The following is a 19,532-nucleotide window of genomic DNA, read 5'->3' as shown; positions in this document are numbered from 1 at the left end:
GCCATATTGTTTGTCCCGTTTCTTTTACTATTTTGATTTCTGACACTTACTTGGCTTGGTCTGTGATGTATGTGACTACAGCCTTGCAGACTCGGAGATGACCTGAGTAAGACGACTAGAAGCGCAGTGTAATCGAAGGTAGCTCGATAGACGGGTGTAATTAACCGGAGGTTTCACGAGGCCACGGGAACCAGGAGGACACAGTCGCCAGAAGTAGTCAGATAGCGTGTGCGTTGTACTCATGTGTGTGACATTGTATTCATATGAAACTGTACTTTATGAATTCGAGATTGAATGAATAAAGTTACGTGTTTCAATTACAATTGTCTCCTGTTCTTCGTATACAATAGTATATTGGCACGCCCGCGATACATATACAGTGATACAATACAACAATTTGAAATACCAAGCGCAGTTGTTTCGAATCCGCGAAACAAAATCACGCCCGATGGGACCATGGTTCTCCTCCCATCTTTGCTGCGCTGCGCTAGTCGTCAGATGGTCTCTCTAGTCTACAAGAGCTGCTTGCAAAAGAAATTGTCGAGAAAATACAGATCAAGAGACGTTGTGGCTGCAGGAGGATTCGTCCCTGCCCGCGACTTGATTCCAATGGTCCTGCAGTTTGGGACACTCCCACCGGTGGTCATCTTCAAGCACGAGGACGCGATTTATTCCAAGATGACGAAGGAGCCAACTCAATCTCCTATAATGAATAGGGCTCAGAAGAGAGCCTTCTCACAAGTCAAGGAGGAGTGCCACGACATCATTGCCGAGGCCAAAGCCATGTTGGAGGGTTTTCCTCTTACTGGTAAAACGAAAGCTGAGTTGGTCGTGGCACTAGACGCGGTTTGTGAGAACTTGCGTCGAAGCATGACCCTTGCTCGTTCAGATGGGAGACTGCACGCACGTCGGAACTACCGACGAAGGATCGCTAAAGTCCAGGGGCTCCGACAACGAATCACCTCCCGTCTCACGCCAGTTTGCATTACAAAAGAAGAAGTGGCTTCAAGTAGGGCCATTCCCCACGCATGGTCTCACCATGCGTCGCGAGCTAGGCTCTCCGCTCGGGAAGCCATAATAGAGGAGTTTTTGTCTCAGCGCCTCGGAAGGAGGTGTAGGCTCTACAACCCCAGTCTTTCTAGCCCTCAGCACTGAGTGCCTTGCTATCACGTCGATGTGATGCCCAACCCGTCTTCTACAAAGAACACAAACCAGTGCGCCGTGCTTCCAAGTGAAGTGCCGGCGCCTCGCCCAGATGAGCTGCAAAGACAGCTATAGCAGCTTAGAGACCAAATGAATGGTCTCGAGAGATAGCTTCGCAGCGCTGCTACAACAGAGACTTCGCTACCTGGGAGCAATCCCCGTCCCGCGAATCATTATGAATAGCAAGACAGGCGTATTGAGGCTCCTTGGCCAAGAGGTCCTCCACCTTCATCCTATCAGCTACGCCAAATTCGGACACCTATCAGATGGGACAAAGAAGCACGGTGTTAAGAATATGCAAGAAGGCCTTGTGGGCGCGACCGGAGACCCCCCTACGAGGTGGCTTCTTCCAGTCGCGAGGCCCCTAGGCGCGGGGCTCTTGCGCGACAGGCGTGTCGTCTCGCTTCACCTAACAGATACCCGGTGCCGTATGCTCTTCATGGGAATCAGCGGAGGCGCGAGCGAAGGAAGAGGAACCACTAAGCGTGGTTCTGAGAGCTACAAGACCTTGTGCTGCGTCACGTTCAGGTCCGTGTCCGAGCAGATGGCCAAGTCCATCCGGAAGATGGAAGAGTGAGTGTTCAGGTAACACCGAACCTTTAACAAAATCCTAGGTACAATTTCCTCCTGGAACGCCTGGCGCCAAGGTCACACCAGACACAAGACGCCAGCACTGCCCCTGTTACACCAGGGCCTGCCACGCAGCAGCAGAGGGTCGAGACACCTCAACCTTCGTCCATCATTGATACAAAAGAAAGTGAAAAACCAATAATAGAGGGCAAATCTGAGACTGCCCCCAAGCAAGTGGCATCACCATCTATCATTGATGCACCCCAGCAGCCTGTAGAACCAGGCTCAGACGCGTCGACAAACTACGACACTACATCCGAAGGATCAAAGAAGTCTAATGATGCAGATGTCATGATGCGCGACACAATCGAGGTATTGAGCCCCGAAGGGTCGGATTCCGACTGGGAGCCTCTTCCCGTCACACACGAGCTAGGGTACTCCTCCGATGAAGAGATTGTGCCGAATCCAAGGGCGTGGTTCAACAGATCCTCACAACTCGTTGCAAAGCTACAAAAGGAGGCCATGATTACCCCTTTGTCAGAGGATGAACTCCTGTCGCAGGGATCCCGAGAGACCCCTTTTTAAAGATTCGGCCGAGGGGATGATCCTGAACGAGCTCGTCCGGAAAATAAATGAAAACGGAAATAAATGCAACGGCGGGTGGTGGTGGAGGATGATCGACCTAGTGCAAAAGAGATAGATGCACCAGGGTTTAGACAGGTTCGGGCCGCACGGGGGCGTAACACCCTACTCCTCTGTGAGTGCAATATCTTTCCTTGAAGGGAATTCTTCAAGGATGTATTTGGTTACAAGGGTGTGTCGCCTACAGAGAGCTTGAGGCTCCCGTGTTCTAGCTCTGCTCGAGCTTGTTTGTGATGTTCTTGTTCTACTGTGTTCGTCGCGCTTCTTCTATGTCTCTTGTTTGTGCTGTATCGTCTGGTCTGATCTCTTTTTTGCTTCTTCGCCTCGTCTTTTTTTTTTCTTTTCGCTTGTTCTCCATCCTTTCATTTTATAGGCGCGCCGACCTTGACTTATCCTGAATGGGAAAGAGGGGGCGCGAGTGCCAAGGCGCCACGGAGAAAGGCGTCATCATTCCGTCTTGGCGAAGTGACAGGGGCGGTGGAAAAATGCGGCGCGCATCCGACCACCCGCCACTGTGGACATCCTCTGGTGCCATTAAGAGGGCCCACCGGGCAGCCATAGAGGCGCCCGGTGCGCCCACCCTGTCTTGTTCTTCTGTCAGGGCAGGGTGGCAGGAGGAGCACTTCGATCCTGGCAACGTTATCCCGAGGCACCCGGATGATACGGGACGGGACCCGTGCATTTAATGGACCCACGTCCCCCTGCCAAAGCATGGAAGGGTCTGACACTAGGGCGTGAGCAGCTGAGAATGTCAGGATGTCAGGCCGCGCGTGCCTATTAAATGCGGCATTGGACCTTTGACTGGCTGACACCCCGCCGATGGGACCCTTCGGGTCGTCGGGCGATCTTGCGCGAACCTTCGGGGAACCAAGTGCTCGGGGGCTGCCACGTGCAGCCCCGAGCACTCTCTCCTGAGCACTTCGGTAGGACCTTCGGGGAACCGAGTCCTCGGGGGCTGCCACGTGCAGCCCCGAGCACTCTCTCCCGAGCACTTTGGTGAAACCTTCGGGGAACCGAGTCCTCAGGGGCTGCCACGTGCAGCCTCGAGCACTCTCTTCCGAGCACTTGGCTGTCTGGATCATCAGGGGACTACGGTACTCGGGGGTAAGTGGGAACCCTTCCGAGTACTTTCTTTCCGGTACTTGGACTCTGCGGGTTATCGGGGGACTGGGGTGCTCGGAAACCAGAGGCTGCGGCCCCGAGCACATTCTCCCGGAACTTAAGCTCTTCTCATCTTGCAGGGGGACCTCGCGGGATGGTGACACGTGGCGGATGGCCGGCCTGGTCTCGGGACTCAGGGACCCCTAGTTCCTGATACACCGACAGTAGCCCCCGGGCCCATTGGTAGGCGACGGAACGGAGACTGCGAATGGGCCCTTCGTCGCGGCCGAGGCCGAGGCTGGTGCAGACGCCACATGGCAGGCTTTTCGAGAGGTGGCCCTTGCGGACCCAGACCTCAGGTACGACCTAGTGGGAAAATGAGTGGACGCGTGTCCATACAACTTCCGAAGGGTATGACGACCGTACGGGCGGCACGCGCGGCCGCCGCGCAGATCGAGGAAAATACGCCTGGCAGCCGCTGATGCCGCACGATCGGCGGGAGATTCGCCTGCGTTTGCGTCGACCGAGGCGACGCTTCGCCGAGCGAACCGTTGGGCGGCAATTTTTGAACTTTGAGATATAAAAGGGGGAAGGGATCGGTCCGTCCCCCTCTTTGCGCCTTCTTGCACTTCTGCTCTTGCTTTCTTTGTGCTCCGAAGCCCTTAGGAAATTCTCAGGCGACCGGAGCACTCTTCCTTCTCTTCCTCCACCACCAAAACACTTCTATTCTTGCCGAGATGACGAGGGTCGGAGGGGGCCGCCGGGACAAGGCTTCGGACAGCATCTTGCCGGAGTCTCGTCTGAGGAACGAGGAGGCGACAGACAACATCAGGAAACTGCTGGTGCCCGAGGGGCAAGCAGGAGCTGTGGTGGTGACGCCGGAGAGCCTGACGCCGACGACGACCGTCCCTGGGCGGATCGTCCTCTTCACATCTTTCGTGGCGGCGGGGTTGGTGCCGCCGTTCTCCACCTTCTTCTTGCAAGTGCTGGAGACCTACGGCATTCAATTGGTGCACCTAAGCCCCAACTCCGTGGTGGTGTTGGCGATCTTCGCGCACCTCTGCGAGATGTTCGTGGGGGTGGCGCCTTCGGCGACGCTGCTTCGCCATTTCTTCATCCTTCGGCCGGTGGGGAAGAAGAGGGGGCATTCCACGGCGGACGTCGCGGGGTGCTGCAACCTTCGGCTTCGGGACGGCCTGGGGGATCATTACATTCCCCAGGTGCTGCGCAACAAGTGGGAGGAGTGGCGACGGGACTGGTTCTTCATCGACGTCGACCCCCACGAGCGCCTCGAACTGCCAGAGGCGGCGGCGGAACCCCGGAGGTCGACGTGGGAGGCGCCGCCGCCAGAAGACGCGAGGCTGAAGCCGGTGCTGGAGCGCATCCAGGAGCTACGCGAGTCCGGGCTGACTTTCGTCATGGTGGTGGTGGACTTCCTGCGCCGTCGGCTGGCGCCTCTACGAGAGCGGGCCCAGCCGAGTTGGTTCTACACCGGGCCGGAGGACATCACCAGGACCCAGATCAGCGCGAGCTGGGACCTGGGCCCGGCGGAGTTGCGGGGAATGACTCGGGTGATCACCAGAGTGGAGGACATGGGCCGGGCGGAACTCCCGTGGCCAGAGATGGCGCTCTGCGCCAATCCCGACCGGGTGGCAATCATGGCGCGGCTGCCGGAGTTCGACGCCCAGGGGCCCGTGGACCGGCCGAGGAGCCGGAGTCCCGAGGCCTCCGAACTCCCCGGATTGGAGGAGCTGCTCGGCGAGGAGGCTACAATCAGCTCGGCGTGGGCTGGTGACGGGGCCGCTGCAGGCAGCAGCCGCAGTGCCAAAGAGGAGGGCGCCTCCGAAATCGCCGTGGAGGTGGCGCCAGGGGACCGGGGAAAGCGTCCCCGAGCCCTCATTCTAGTGCCGGATTCTCCGCCGTCGCCGACGGCAGCGGCGGCATTCCCGGTGCTAGAGCCGCGGCTGGTGTGGATGGGGCCTGCGCCGGCGCTTGAGACCCGCGCAGCGGCCCCGCCGAGCCCCCAGCGGAAGAGGCGGCGGGAGGAATCCGGGCCGGCGCCGCCGGACCCGGACTTCAGGCTCCCAGGGGCAAGTGGCAGTACCGGTGAGTCTCTTTCCTTGCTCTTTCCTGGGCGTTTCTTGCCCGAACTGAGTTTTGACATTGATCTTCTATCTCCCGTAGGCCGGCTGCGGGAGCCACCGCGACTGAAGGGGCGCGGGCGCCGAGGCCGGAGCCGAGCCCGCCGGCCGCATCGACGCAGGCGGGCGCAGGGACGGCGGAGGCGCTGATAGTCGTGGCGGCTACTGGGACAGAGGCGGAGGTGGCAGCCGAGAGGAGGACGGAGCAGCCGTCCGAATCCTCGGCGCCGGCGGAACCTACCCCGGGCGCGAAGAGCCCGGGGCGGACGACGGTGGAGGTGGAAGTCTTGCCGGGGTCGGCGGACGTGGCGGCCGATGCAGGAACACGGCCGCCGTCCGAGTCCTCGGAGCCGGCGGAGCCTACCCCGGGCAGGCAAAGCCCGGGGCGGATGGTGGTGCGAGGCCCTGCGGAGAGCTCGGACCCCCCGGAGGCAATCTGCGGGGAGGCCTGGGCCCCACCAGCGCTCGGCCAGCCCGCCGATCCCTTCCTGGCCGCCATCGAAGGCGTCCAAGTGGCGGTCGGGCGGCTGGGCACGGCGGTGAATGCCAAGGAGGAGGAGCTTGAGGCCGAGCGCGCCCGCCTGGCGTCGAAGAAGGCGCAGCTGGCGGGCGCCCAGGAGGAGGCCCGCGCGGCGGCCGCGTGGGAACAGAAGCTCCTAGAAGACACCCGCGCGGAAGTCGCGCGGGAACAAGGAATTTTGAAGGCCGCGCGGGCAGAAGCCACGCGGGAATGAGAAGACGCCGCCCGCCTGGCTGAGGCGTCGAGGCAGTAGGCTGCCGAGGCCCTTGCCAGGATGGGGCAGGCGCAGGAGAGAGAGGCGGCAGTCGCAGCTCGCAAGCAGGCGGCGGAGGAGCTGCGAGCCGAGCTGACCCGCCGGGAGGGCGCGGCCGAGAAGACGCGCGCCGACCTCCAGCATTGGGAAGACGACCTCCGGAAAATCAGAGAAGATATCTACCGCTGGGAGGGGGATGTCTCCCTTCGGGAGGTGGACAATGAGTTGTCGGCGGCAGACCTCGGCGCCCGGGAGGATTCGGTGGCCCAACAGGAGGACGCACTGGCCCGGTGGGAGGGCGAGCTGAGTCGCCGAGAAGGTGAACTGAGTCGTCGAGAGGGCGAGGCTGCTGCGGCGGCAACGGCCGCTGCTACCAGGGCGGAGGAGAATGCGAAGCACGAGGCAGAACTGACCGCCCGTGAACGCGCCTTATCCGAGATGGTGGCCAAGACGAAGCAGGCTGCCGGCCCCGCAGCCGTTGGCGGTTCTTCTGGTCCGGTCGGGGACCAGGGACTTGAGGCACAGCTGCGGGCCGCCAAGGAGAAGCTTGAGACCTCTTTTGTCTCACGGGTCAACCTGCAGCATATGCTAGAGGATATACTCCAGCGGATGCGGCGGGCCGTAGAGAAGGGCGGTCTCGGGCGGCTCATTGAAGACCAGAAGAGCGAGAGCCCTGCACGACAAGTGCTGGGGCTCCAACAGGTCTGCGAGCGCCTTGAGGCCCTGCCTTGGGCAGTCCAAGAACTTGCCGCCCGGGAGGGACGTGGCTTGGCACATGCAGTGGCCGAGCACGTCCTGGCCTGCTACCGAAGTAGGGACCCGAACTTCCCGCTGGAGCCGGCGCGGGAGGGAGTGGTCGAAGCTGAGGGAGAGGCCGCCCGGGAAGCGGTCCGGAGTACCACCGCCGAGGTGGCGGCCGGCTTCAAGCGGGAGGTGCCGCCGCTGCCAGCCCCCGGGGACGACTCAGAGGACTCAGCTGTCGCCTCCGCCGCCGACTAGATCTTTTGTAGTTGTTTCTTTCTTTTGTTGTCTTGATGAATGTAAATATAGGAGTGATCCCTTAGAAACGCTTTGTATATGCCTTGTGAATATAGTGGCAGCTTTTCTTTGGGCTCGCAACTCCAATTTCTTTGAGTGCTTGATGTTCCTTCTGATGTTTTGCCTTGAAGTCCCGGGGAGTACTCAGTCGGACCGTTCCCGACCTTCCCATCCCCGAGAACGAAGTTGTCCCGATTGCTGTTTGTTGGCGCAGTCGGCCCTCGAGCTCTCGCGAGTCCGCGTCGTCTGAGTTAAAAAACAAAGACACGAACTTCCTTGCCCGGGAGATAGATCGATCCAGCACGGGACACACCGTGCCCGGTGAACACTTTTTCACTTCGCGACCACTCAGTTAGTAGACGGGAGACGCGTGCGGGCGAGAATGTGACCAAGAGTCCTCGTGGTCCGGTGGTGCTCGGGCTTAAGACGGACCGGACCGAGCACTGACAGCCCGCCCCCGAGGCCTGAGCTCCGGACTACTCGAGCAGCTCGAGCGATAGGATTACCCAGGGCACCCAAGGACTCGGTAGTGCTCGGGGTCCTTAAAAGCGGACCGAACACCACGACCACCACGAAGGGCTTTGGTCAGACATTATCGTACGCGCGGTACTCCTTTCTACGAACCGCTCTGACGTTTCAGGAAAAAGTAGACACGCGGTTGGGTTTTGTGCGCGAGGAGATCACCTCACCGAACAAATTAAAGCGCGAGAGCCCCCGAGGATGACTCGGGAACATAAATTTACTGAAAGCAGACTTGTCTGAATATAACCACTCACCGGACAGCTGTCGGCCTTCCGGCCAACCGATCCAGGAGAGGTGTGCTTCCGAGCTCGGGGTGCCCGGGGACTTGGTTCTTCCAGCGGAGCGCCAGAGCGCCCAGAGGCACACGAGGCTCCCGTGGTCGGGTGATCTCGACCACTCATGCCTAAGTGGTAGGACCATCCGAGGACCCTTGGGGCCGACCAGAGACCGGGGCATTGAAGCCCTTGCGGTCGAACTGCTCTTGATTGTTGGCCTGTGACTTAAGAGAGAGAGTATAGAATTTCTTTGTCTGGTGCGCTCTATTAGTGCGGTACTTGTTATAGACTGCTCTCGTTTTCGACCCGAGACCTCTTGAATACCCAAACCGGTGGACAAGAGCGGACAGAGGCATAACCCAGAGGTCCTATGGTTCGGTGGCGCCCGGGTATGACAGACCAGACCGAGCACCGACAGCCCGCTCCGGGGGCCTGAGCTCCGGACTACTCGAGCAGCTCGAGCGATAGGATTACCCAGAGCGCTCCGGAACTCGGTAGTGCCCGGGAGTCTGCCACGACACCAAACACCATAGCCTACCATGCCGGACGTAAGTCGGCGGCGACTGCTCGCATGCATACCGATTGGGATTCTTTTATCAGCGGGGAAGATGAGAGAGCGAACTTTTTCTCGCACAACCGAGCACCTCACCAGACAGATTAAACATACGGAATCCAGAAAAATAATTCAACATAGCGATTGCCTATTGAAATGTTGAATGTACAATGTTTGCAAGGTTAGGCGACGGTGACTTACCCAAGGGGTGGAGCCCTCGGTCTGCTTGGGCGGCGGGAAGCCCCCGGCCTGGCTGACCTGAGCTGCGAGCACGACCATCTACGGGTAGAACCTTCGGAGATGCTCGATGTTCCACGGGTTCGGGAGTGGCTGTCCTTCCTCTGTCGCCAACCTGAAAGAACCTTCTCGCGGGACCGCGATCACGGTGAAGGGACCTTCCCACATAGGGGACAGCTTATTCATTCCTTCGCGCGACTGGACGCGTCGGAGAACTAGGTCCCCCACCTTGAGAGATCGGGCCCGGACATGGCGCAGATGATAACGCCACAGACTCTGCTGGTACCGAGCCGCCCGGACGGCGGCACGCCGCCGGTGCTCTTCCAGGTAGTCCACGTCGTCGCGCATTTGCTGCTCCTGCTCACCCTCAGAATACGCATGCACTCGAGGGGAGCCCAGAGTGAGCTCGGAGGGGAGGACTGCCTCGGCGCCGTAGACGAGGAAGAACGGAGTCTCCCCGGTGGCACGGCTTGGCGTAGTCCGGTTAGCCCACAGCACGGCTGGCAGCTCGTCCACCCATCCCTTCCCGTGCTTGGCGAGCACGTTATAGGTCCGGGTTTTGAGGCCCTTCAGTATCTCCACGTTGGCGCGCTCGACCTACCCGTTACTCCGAGGATGAGCGACGGAGGCGAAACAGAGCTTGATGCCGAGGTCTTCGCAATAGTCCCCGAACAGGGCACTCGTGAACTGGGTGCCGTTGTCGGTGATGATCCGGTTCGGGACGCCAAAGCGGCTGGTGATGCCGCGGATAAACTTGAGTGCCGTGTTCTTGGTCACCTTGATGACTGGGACCGCCTCCGGCCATTTGGTAAATTTGTCGATGGCGACATATAGGTATGCATAGCCCCCGATTGCTCGGGGGAATGGACCCAGAATGTCCAGACCCCAGACCGCGAAAGGCCATGACAGGGGAATGGTATGAAGAGCCTGAGCTGGTTGGTGAATCTGCTTTGCATGGAACTGGCACGCCCTGCAGCGCCGAACCAGCTCGGAAGCATCCTGGAGAGCTGTAGGCCAGTAAAAACCTTGCCGGAAGGCCTTCCCGACCAGCGTGCGGAACGATGAATGGCCACCGCACTCGCCCTCGTGGACCTCAGCGAGAAGATCGCCGCCTTCTGCCCGGGAGATGCATTTCAGGAGGACACCTCCTGCGCTACGCCGGTAGAGATCCCCATCTACTATGGCATAGCGTCTGGACTGCCAAGCAACTCTTTCGGCAGACGCCTCATCCCCGGGTAGGAACTTTTCTTTCAAGTACCCTCGGATGTCAGACATCCACGAGGCATCTTGAGAACATTCGGCGAGCGCAGCGCACTCGCCGGACGGTGGCGCCCTGACGGGGCTTCCCACTGAGGGCACCGCCGGGGTCCCCTGAATTGAGTTCGAGGTTTCCCCTTCATCCTGTTCGGCAGGCAGGACGGAAGGCCGTGTGAGTCTTTCTTCAAAGACTCCGGCAGGGACGCGCGCACGGGAGGAGGCCAGGCGGGAGAGCTCGTCGGCCAGAGTGTTGTCGCGGCGAAGGATGTGCCGCAACTCCAGGCCATCGAAGCCCCTCTCGAGCTTCCTGACCGCAGCCACGTACGCCGCCATTTGAGGATCCGTGCACTGGTACTCCTTGGATACCTGGTTGACGACCAGTTGGGAGTCCCCTTTGACCAGGAGGCGACGAATCCCGAGCCCCACCGCAGCCTGGAGGCCGGCGATGAGACCTTCATATTCCGCCATGTTGTTGGATGCGCGGAACTGCAACTGTACGACGTACCAGAGCTCTTCACCTGTTGGGGAGGTGAGAACCACTCCGGCCCCTGCGCCTTTCAGCGAGAGGGAGCCGTCGAAGTGCATGACCCAGTACCCAGGCGCGTCGTGCCCGGGATAGGCAGAGATCTCCTTTGGGACGATGTAGGGGACGGGCGTCCACTCTGCCACGAAGTCGAAGAGCGCCTGGCTTTTGATCGCCTGGCGACTGACGAAGTGTAGGTCGAACTCCGCCAGCTCCACTGCCCATTTGACAATGCGCCCGGTGCCTTCCCGGTTTCGGAGAATGGGTCCCAGTGGATACGTGGTAACCACCGAGACCTTGTGCGCCTGGAAGTAGTGGCACAGCTTCCGGAAAGCGACGAGCATGGCATAGAGCAGCTTCTGAGCCTGGGGATATCTTGTCTTGGCTTCCCGGAGGGCTTCACTGACGAAGTACACCGGTCGCTGTACCCGGCGGGCCCGGATGGCGGCTCCACCCAGGGGGCTGCTGCAGCCCCCAGGCTCGGCGGTATGGTCGGGGCTGGCCGGGCATTCGGGCTCGACTCCCTGGCTGGGAGGAGCAGTGTGCTCGGGCTCGACCCCTTGCCCAGGGGGAGCCGCGAGGACAGGTGAGTGGTCAGGGGCCTCTGGGAGCTGGGACCCAGCACCCGGCCCTGAACACTCGTCGCGCTCCACCAACAGCACCATGCTTACGACCTGAGGAGTGGCCGAAACGTAGAGCAGTAGGGGCTCACCTTGAGAGGGAGCCACCAGCACGGGTGGCGAAGTGAGGTACTTCTTTAGGTCGCGGAAGGCCTGCTCGACCTCCGGCGTCCAGTCGAAACGACCGGACTTCTTCAGAAGCTTGAAGAGGGGGAGCCCTCGCTCCCCGAGCTTGGAGATAAAGCGCCCGAGGGCTGCCATGCAGCCGGCAAGATGCTGGACCTCCTTGAGTCGAGTCGGGGGTCGCATCTGCTCGATGGCCCGGATCTTCTCTGGGTTGACCTCGATTCCTCGGCCAGAAACCAAGAAACCAAGGAGCTTGCCCGCCGGCACCCCGAAGACACATTTCTCCGGGTTGAGCTTGAGGCGGGTAGTGCGGAGACTGTTGAAAGTCTCGGCAAGGTCCTCAAGCAGGGTGGCGCGGTCTCGGGTTTTGACCACGAGATCGTCGATGTAAGCTTCGACGTTGCGACCAACCTGCGAGTCAAGGGTAATATGAATAGCGCGCTGGAAGGAGGATCCAGCGTTGCGCAAGCCAAAAGGCATTGACATGTAGCAATAAGTCCCCACCGGAGTGGTAAAAGCAGTTTTTTCCTCGTCCCCTACGGCCATGCGAATCTGGTGATACCCAGAATTTGCATCTAAAAAGCATAAAAGATCGCATCCCGCAGTCGTATCTACAATTTGATCAATGCGAGGTAAGGGGAAGGGATCTTTAGGGCAAGGCTTATTCAGGTCGGTGTAGTCCACGCACATGCGGAGCTTGCCGTTGGCCTTCGGGACGATGACTGGGTTTGCCAGCCAGTCGGGGTGGAGGACTTCTCGGATAAATCCGGCGTCGAGGAGCTTGCTGACCTGCTCGCGGATAAACTCCTGGCGCTCAGGCGCCTGCCGCCGGACCTTCTGCTTCACCGGGCGGGCGTCCGGACGCACCGCCAAGTGATGCTCGATCACCTCTCTAGGGATCCCGGGCATGTCGAACGGTTGCCAGGCAAACACGTCTGCGTTAGCCCGGAGGAAGGCGACGAGCGCGCTTTCCTATTTGCTGCCCAGGTCATCGCCGATTCGGACGACCTGGGTAGCGCCTTCGCCCACCACGACCTCCTTCGTCGGAACAGAGGCGTCGGCAGCGAGTCGGGGTTTGGATGGAGAGGGTTCCGGGCCCCCTGGAGAGCCATCGACCTCGGCCAGCGCTGAGACCAGAGCCATGTATGACTGCTCAGCGCAGGAGACGGCACCGCCGGAGTCGGCGATCACGGAGATGGGGCCCGCGGGGCCCGGCATCTTAACCGTGAGGTATGCGTAGTGCACGGCCATCATAAACTTGGCGAGCGCCGGACGCCCGAGGATGGCGTTGTAGGGGAGAGGGAGCTCCGCAACGTCGAAGAGGACGCACTCCATGCGGAAGTTGTCCCGGCTCCCGAACGTCACGGGCAACTCGACCTGCCTGAGGGGCAGGGAGTGCCCGGGGGTCACTCCGCAGAAGGGGAGCGACGGCTTTAGGCGCCTGGAGGACACCTGCAGCTTCTCAAAAGCCTCCTTGGAAAGGAGGTTGAGGCCGGCACCACCGTTGATCAGCACTCTGCCGACCTTAACATTGCAGACAGTGGGGGACACTACCAGAGGTAGTCGCCCCACGGCTGCAGTACTGGCGGGGTGATCAGCCATGCTGAACGTGATCGGAGCGTCCGACCACCTCAGGGGTCTAGCGGCCTCCTCGCTCGGGGTTGCCGAGCACACCTCGCGTCGCATGACCTTGATGCCACGGCGCGAGGAAGGCGTGTACGCGCCTCCGTCGATGAAGGCGACGGCGTGCTCGGGCTCCTGGAAACCGAGCTCGGCATTGTCGGGGGCGACCTCAGCATCGCCTCCTCCACGGGACTCGTCGCGCTCCCTCTGGAGCTGCTCCACGAGTCCTTTGACCGTATGACACTCCGTGAGGTCGTGCCATCTGGTCTGGTGTATGGGACACCATTTACCTGGCTCGGGCCCCGCTGGAGCGGGGGCCCTTGCTGGAACAGGAGGGAGCCGGTGCCCTAGCTGGTGCCGGGGCCCTCATGGGCACGGAGGCCCGAGGAGGAGCCCTAGCAGGGGCCCTAGCGGGACGTCGGTCGACGCCCGGCCGGCGCTCTTGCCGGCGGTCGGGCTCTTGCGGCGCCCTATGGGCGGGGCCCTGGGTCGGCTCGATAGGAGCGGCCTCGCGCTTCCTTCTCTTCTTCTTTTCCCGCTTGTCGGAGCGGGAAGAACTTGGCTGGTCGGTGGCGGGGCGAGGAGCATGCCACGCCCTGGCCTCCTCAGCCTTGGCGCACTTATCGGCCAGTGCGAAGAGCTCCGCAGTGGTCTCGATCTCATGCGTACCTAGCTTTTCGAGCATCCGCTCGTCGCGGACGCCCTGCCGGAAAGCAACAATAACAGTATGGGGGGCTACTCGCGGAATAGTGTTGCGAACCTGGCTGAAACGCTGTATAAAGCGCCGCAGTGTCTCCCCTTCCTGCTGTTGGACGGCGTGGAGGTCGCACTCCAAGCCGGGGCGCATAAACGTGCCCTAAAAATTGGCCACGAACTTGTGGCAAAGGTCATCCCAGGAGCTAATAGACCCTGGGGGTAAGTTCATAAGCCAAGAGCGGGCAGAGCCCCTCAAGGCAACATGAAAATAGTTTGCCATCACCTTTTCGCTGCCTCCGGCCGCTTGGACGGCCGTTTTGTAGATCTGGAGGAACTCGACGGGGTCGATGGACCCGTCGTAATTCTCCGGCAACTCGGGGCGGAACATGGAAGGCCACCTGACCCGGCGGAGCTCGGCGATGAAGGCACGGCAGCCGATGCCGTACCCCGCAGCGCGAGCGGGGGTCCTCGGTGGCGAGTGGCGGCGAGCCGGGGATTCCCGGTGGCCTTGGGTCGGGAGAGAGGAAGCCTGGTCCTCTGCCCCGAGCTCCTGCCGGGTCTCCCGCTGGCGCTCGAGAGTAACTAGGGCATCCTCGTGGCCCCTCCGCTCGTCAAGACGCAAGCGGAGGTCCCGGGCTTCGGACACGGCCAGGGGGACGGCACTCCGCCTGGAGGCCCCTCGGCCCGTGTGGACGTTGCCTGTTGAGGAGCCGGCTCTGGCGGCGCCACGCTGAGAGGTGGTGCGAGGACTCCCGGCCTGCACCTGGCGGCGAGCAGTGCCAACCAAAGCGACGACATCTTAGATCCACCGGCCTTCTGGAGTATTCAGCGTGGCCTGAACGGGCAGGTGCCTGAGGAGAGCATGCGCTGCAAGCAGCGCGCTCTCCGGGCCGGCCTCGCTGAACGCAAGCCTGCACCGGGGTGGCACCCGACGCGGTCCAGAGGCGGACCTAGCGGCCGGGGTCCCGACCTCCTGCTGGGGGTCGGAAAGTGCATCAGCAGCGGTGGCGGCGGCCCTGCTGGGCCCAGCGCCTTGATCCCCTTGAGCGGGAAAAACCGCGCACGTGGATAGCGGCTGCTGCTGGAACGCAGCAGCGACTGGGCTCTCCCGGGCGTCGGGCAGCACTTCGTCACTAGAAGTGGAGCCGGAACGCTGGAGACGGTGCCCACCAGCCATCTTTTCCTGTGGAAAAAAGCAAACGAACAAATCCAGGGATATTCCCCCCTACCTGGCGCGCCAGCTGTCGGAGGATGAACTCCTGTCGCAGGGATCCCGAGAGACCCCTTTTTAAAGATTCGGCCGGGGGGATGATCCTGAACGAGCTCGTCCGGGAAATAAATGAAAACGGAAATAAATGCAACGGTGGGTGGTGGTGGAGGATGATCGACCTAGTGCAAAAGAGATAGATGCACCGGGGTTTAGACAGGTTCGGGCCGCACGGGGGCGTAACACCCTACTCCTGTGTGAGTGCAATATCTTTCCTTGAAGGGAATTCTTCAAGGATGTATTTGGTTACAAGGGTGTGTCGCCTACAGAGAGCTTGAGGCTCCCGTGTTCTAGCTCTGCTCGAGCTTGTTTGTGATGTTCTTGTTCTACTGTGTTCGTCGCGCTTCTTCTATGTCTCTTGTTTGTGCTGTATCGTCTGGTCTGATCTCTTTTTTGCTTCTTCGCCTCGTCTTTTTTTTTCTTTTCGCTTGTTCTCCATCCTGTCCTTTTATAGGCGCGCCGACCTCGACTTATCCTGAATGGGAAAGAGGGAGTGCGAGTGCCAAGGCGCCATGGAGAAAGGCGTTATCATTCCGTCTTGGCGAAGTGACAGGGGCGGTGGAAAAATGCGGCGCGCATCCAACCACCCACCACTGTGGACATCCTCTGGTGCCATTAAGAGGGCCCACCGGGCAGCCATAGAGGCGCCCGGTGCGCCCACCCTGTCTTGTTCTTCTGTCAGGGCAGGGTGGCAGGAGGAGCGCTTCGATCCTGGCAACGTTATCCCGAGGCACCCGGATGATACGGGACGGGACCCGTGCATTTAATGGACCCACGTCCCCCTGCCAAAGCATGGCAGGGTCTGACACTAGGGCGTGGGCAGCTGAGAATGTCAGGATGTCAGGCCGTGCGTACCTATTAAATGCGGCATTGGACCTTTGACTGGCTGACACCCCGCCGATGGGACCCTTCGGGTCGTCGGGCGATCTTGCGCGAACCTTCGGGGAACCAAGTGCTCGGGGGCTTCCACGTGCAGCCCCGAGCACTCTCTCCCGAGCACTTCGGTAGGACCTTCGGGGAACCGAGTCCTCGGGGGCTGCCACGTGCAGCCCCGAGCACTCTCTCCCGAGCACTTGGCTGTCTGGATCATCGGGGGACTACGGTACTCGGGGGTAAGTGGGAACCCTTCCGAGTACTTTCTTTCCGGTACTTGGACTATGCGGGTCATCGGGGGACTGGGGTGCTCGGAAACCAGAGGCTGCGGCCCCGAGCACCTTCTCCCGGAACTTAAGCTCTTCTCATCCTGCAGGGGGGACCTCGCGGGATGGTGACACGTGGCGGTTGGCCGGCCCGGTCTCGGGACTCAGGGACCCCTGGTTCCTGATACACCGACACCCTTGCTTTCCGGTATCTGAAAGATGCAAGTCACTTGACGGGGGTCATCTCCATGTGATCACGACAGCACTTACAAGAGTATTCCATCACATTTGCCGCAAGATAAAGGGCAGTTACACACGGTGGCTACACATGCTGGCCTCGATACACGCTTGAAGATGACTGCTCGACAAAGAATAGAGAGTAGCCCCGGTACATCCGAGGATGAAAGACAATCTAGCCCTGGGGCTCATGCAGTAGACTCTCTGGAAACCCGCTCTTAGTTGCCGCATTATTCCCAGCTAGCACATTCAGCTTTGTCTGGGGATGAAGGAGAGCTAGAAGGCAACAACATTGTGTCTGTAAACATGGCTAATGAAAATGAAGGTATTCATGAAGAACCACCCGCAGGGACGGGTACAAATGGGAAAAACCAGCAGGTACCCCCGCATCCGAGCGCTCAAGATGAGCAAAATAGCGTCCTTGGAAGACAAGTGAGTGAGCTGTCTGCAAGAGTGGACCAACTCTGTGCCATGATGCTGCATTTCAACGCCTCATACATTACGAGTTTCTCAAGTTGACCTGCAATTTGCAGAGATGGAAGCCGGGTCCCAGTCACACCATCCTCCTCCGATGGGGCAGGGGGTGCACCTAGCCATGAGATAGGCGCCACTCCTCCATCTATTATTGCTGCACTGGCAAATCGGGACATTGTAATTTGTAATACATATGCATCTGAAATCTAATTTGGCTCGCAACCTTTCCTTGTCAGGAGTTGGTTGCAATTTGTTTATATTCATCCTGGTCTTGGGCTTGGTTTGACATTACACTGGCTTTTAGTTTACACTTATACTTTTGCTGTTTTAGGGTATATTAACTAATTATAACATTTTTTAGCCATATGACCCATAACAGAGTATTTTACTGTAATTGGTAAAGATTCTCCTAACTAGATTCCCTAGTACAGCATGTGCTTGTGGCACACCAAAGCAGTGCCAAACTGCCCATTTCTGTAGGTTTTGTTTTGGGGAATCAGCGTGTTTGCCGTCTCAAACTCCCAATTGCAATATCTGTAATAGTATGTAAGCACAACTAAACCCTCAGTTGTCTTCACGGTCACAAAATCTTAATGTTCTTGAAGTTATCAACTCGTTGTGTTGGTAGTACTTCAACTATAATTTGGTGTCTTTTTCATGCAGTTAATGTGTTGGATCAAGGGGTATGAACATGTCACACGCTAACCATGCAATACGCCTGGATCTCATCTATAAAGTGCGTGGCATTCAAGCAGCTGAGAATTATTTTGATGGCCTCCCTGATCCAGCCAAAAACCATCGAACTTATGGTGCACTTTTGAATTGTTACTGCTCAGCAAAAATGGAAGAGAAAGCAACAGATCTCTACTGCAAGATGGACGGGCTTGGCATCTCGTCCAGTACACTACCCATCAATAATATGATGACCCTCTACATGAAGTTAGGCCAGCATAGCAAGGTTGATATACTGTTTGAGGAGATGAAAGTGAAGAATGTTAAACCGGATAGCCTCACATGCTGCATTCTGATGACCAGCTATGCAGCATCAAACAAAATGGATGCTGTTGAAGAACTTCTAAAAGAAATGGTAGAAACAGGTGTAGTTCCAGGGTGGTCTGCATATAGTACTCTCGCTTCTATCTATGTGAATGCTGGTCAGGTTGAGAAGGCAGAGTCTGCTCTGAAGAAACTCGAGGGTCTTGTTGGTGCTGCTGATGGCAGGCAACCTTTTGATTTCCTTACGAGCCTATATGCCTCAGTAGGCAATTTGAGCGAGGTCAATAGGGTGTGGGACGTGATAAAGGCCAAATTCTCTAAGGTGACCAACACAAGCTACCTCGGCATGCTTCAAGCTCTCTATAAGCTCAATGATTTCAATCGCCTGAAGCAGATTTTTGAGTAGTGGGAATCCAATTGTGAAAACTATTATGTGAGGCTGACAAATATGATGATTCGTGCCCATCTGAAGAGTGGCATGACCGAAGAAGCGGAGTCGTTGTGGGAGAAGGCCAAGGAAAAAGGTGCAGATTTTGACTCCAAAACATGCGAGTTGTTTCTTGATCTCTACATGGGTAAGGGGGACATGAACTTGGCACTGAACTGGGTAGAGAATATGACCAAACTCCCCAAGAAAGAAGGGAAACTCGATCAGGATAAGATCCACAAATTCCAGAAGTATTTCGAAGAACACAAGGATGATGGCGGTGCCGAGAGATTCTGCAAGTGCCTGAGGACGCTAGGGTGCATCGACGGGAAAGCGAACGAGTCCCTCCTATTCACATACTTGGCAGCCGGTAAGAGAAACCATTCACTCCATCAACAGATCAAAGACGAAGATTGAGATCTGCTACAACATGGGGAAGTTACTGAAGTGGATGGACGACAAAGGACGATGATTCATATTTAGTTTCTTCTTCAGTCTACTTCAGTTATTTAATTCTGAACTGATCCCTTCCTTGAGCATCAGAAAGCTTATATGATAAAAGCCAACTGTGTTTTGGAGTTCTTTCGCTGTTCCATGTAAAGGGTAGGATAGTTCATGGTTGGGCTTTCTTTCCAGCTTTTGGTGCTCTTACAAGAAGCACTCCGGAGCAATGACAATGTGAGGTCTTGTCTGACTAGGCCTTTTCCCGATACTTCCTTTTTTACTTTTCTTCTGAATGAAATTGCTGTACTCTAGCAAGAATCCTACTACAGAGTCGCTTCCCTTTCCAAGTCTTTGTGGTCAGTGTGCCATCAGTTTGATACCCCTGACAATGATATTTCATGCTCCCCAAGTGTGGTGTGGATATGTCTTTGTGAACAGGGCAGCCATTCAGACCGGAAATAATTGCGTGCGTGACGGTAGGCTAAACCTGTGCACAAATACTGTTGCATAGGCGTCTGTCGTGTCATAACTCATACCGTGTAAAATGGTTGAAAACATAATTTTTTCTTTTGAAAAAGGAATTTTATTACATTCCACGACTTCTGAAGAAGCTAGAACAAGTCCGAGAGTACGAACGAACGAACAGAA

At 58.2% G+C, this 19,532-nt stretch overlaps 1 pseudogene; it reads left to right on the top strand.

Moving 5' to 3' along the window:
• Positions 1 to 1,642: 1,642 nt before the first annotated feature.
• Positions 1,643 to 18,912, top strand: LOC133931327 (large ribosomal subunit protein mL101 (rPPR4)-like; annotated as a pseudogene).
• Positions 18,913 to 19,532: the final 620 nt, after the last annotated feature.

This window comes from Phragmites australis, chromosome 1 (assembly GCF_958298935.1).
Source record: "Phragmites australis chromosome 1, lpPhrAust1.1, whole genome shotgun sequence".
NCBI classification, from domain to species: Eukaryota; Viridiplantae; Streptophyta; class Magnoliopsida; order Poales; family Poaceae; genus Phragmites; species Phragmites australis.
This window is presented reverse-complemented; position numbering and strand designations above follow the sequence as displayed.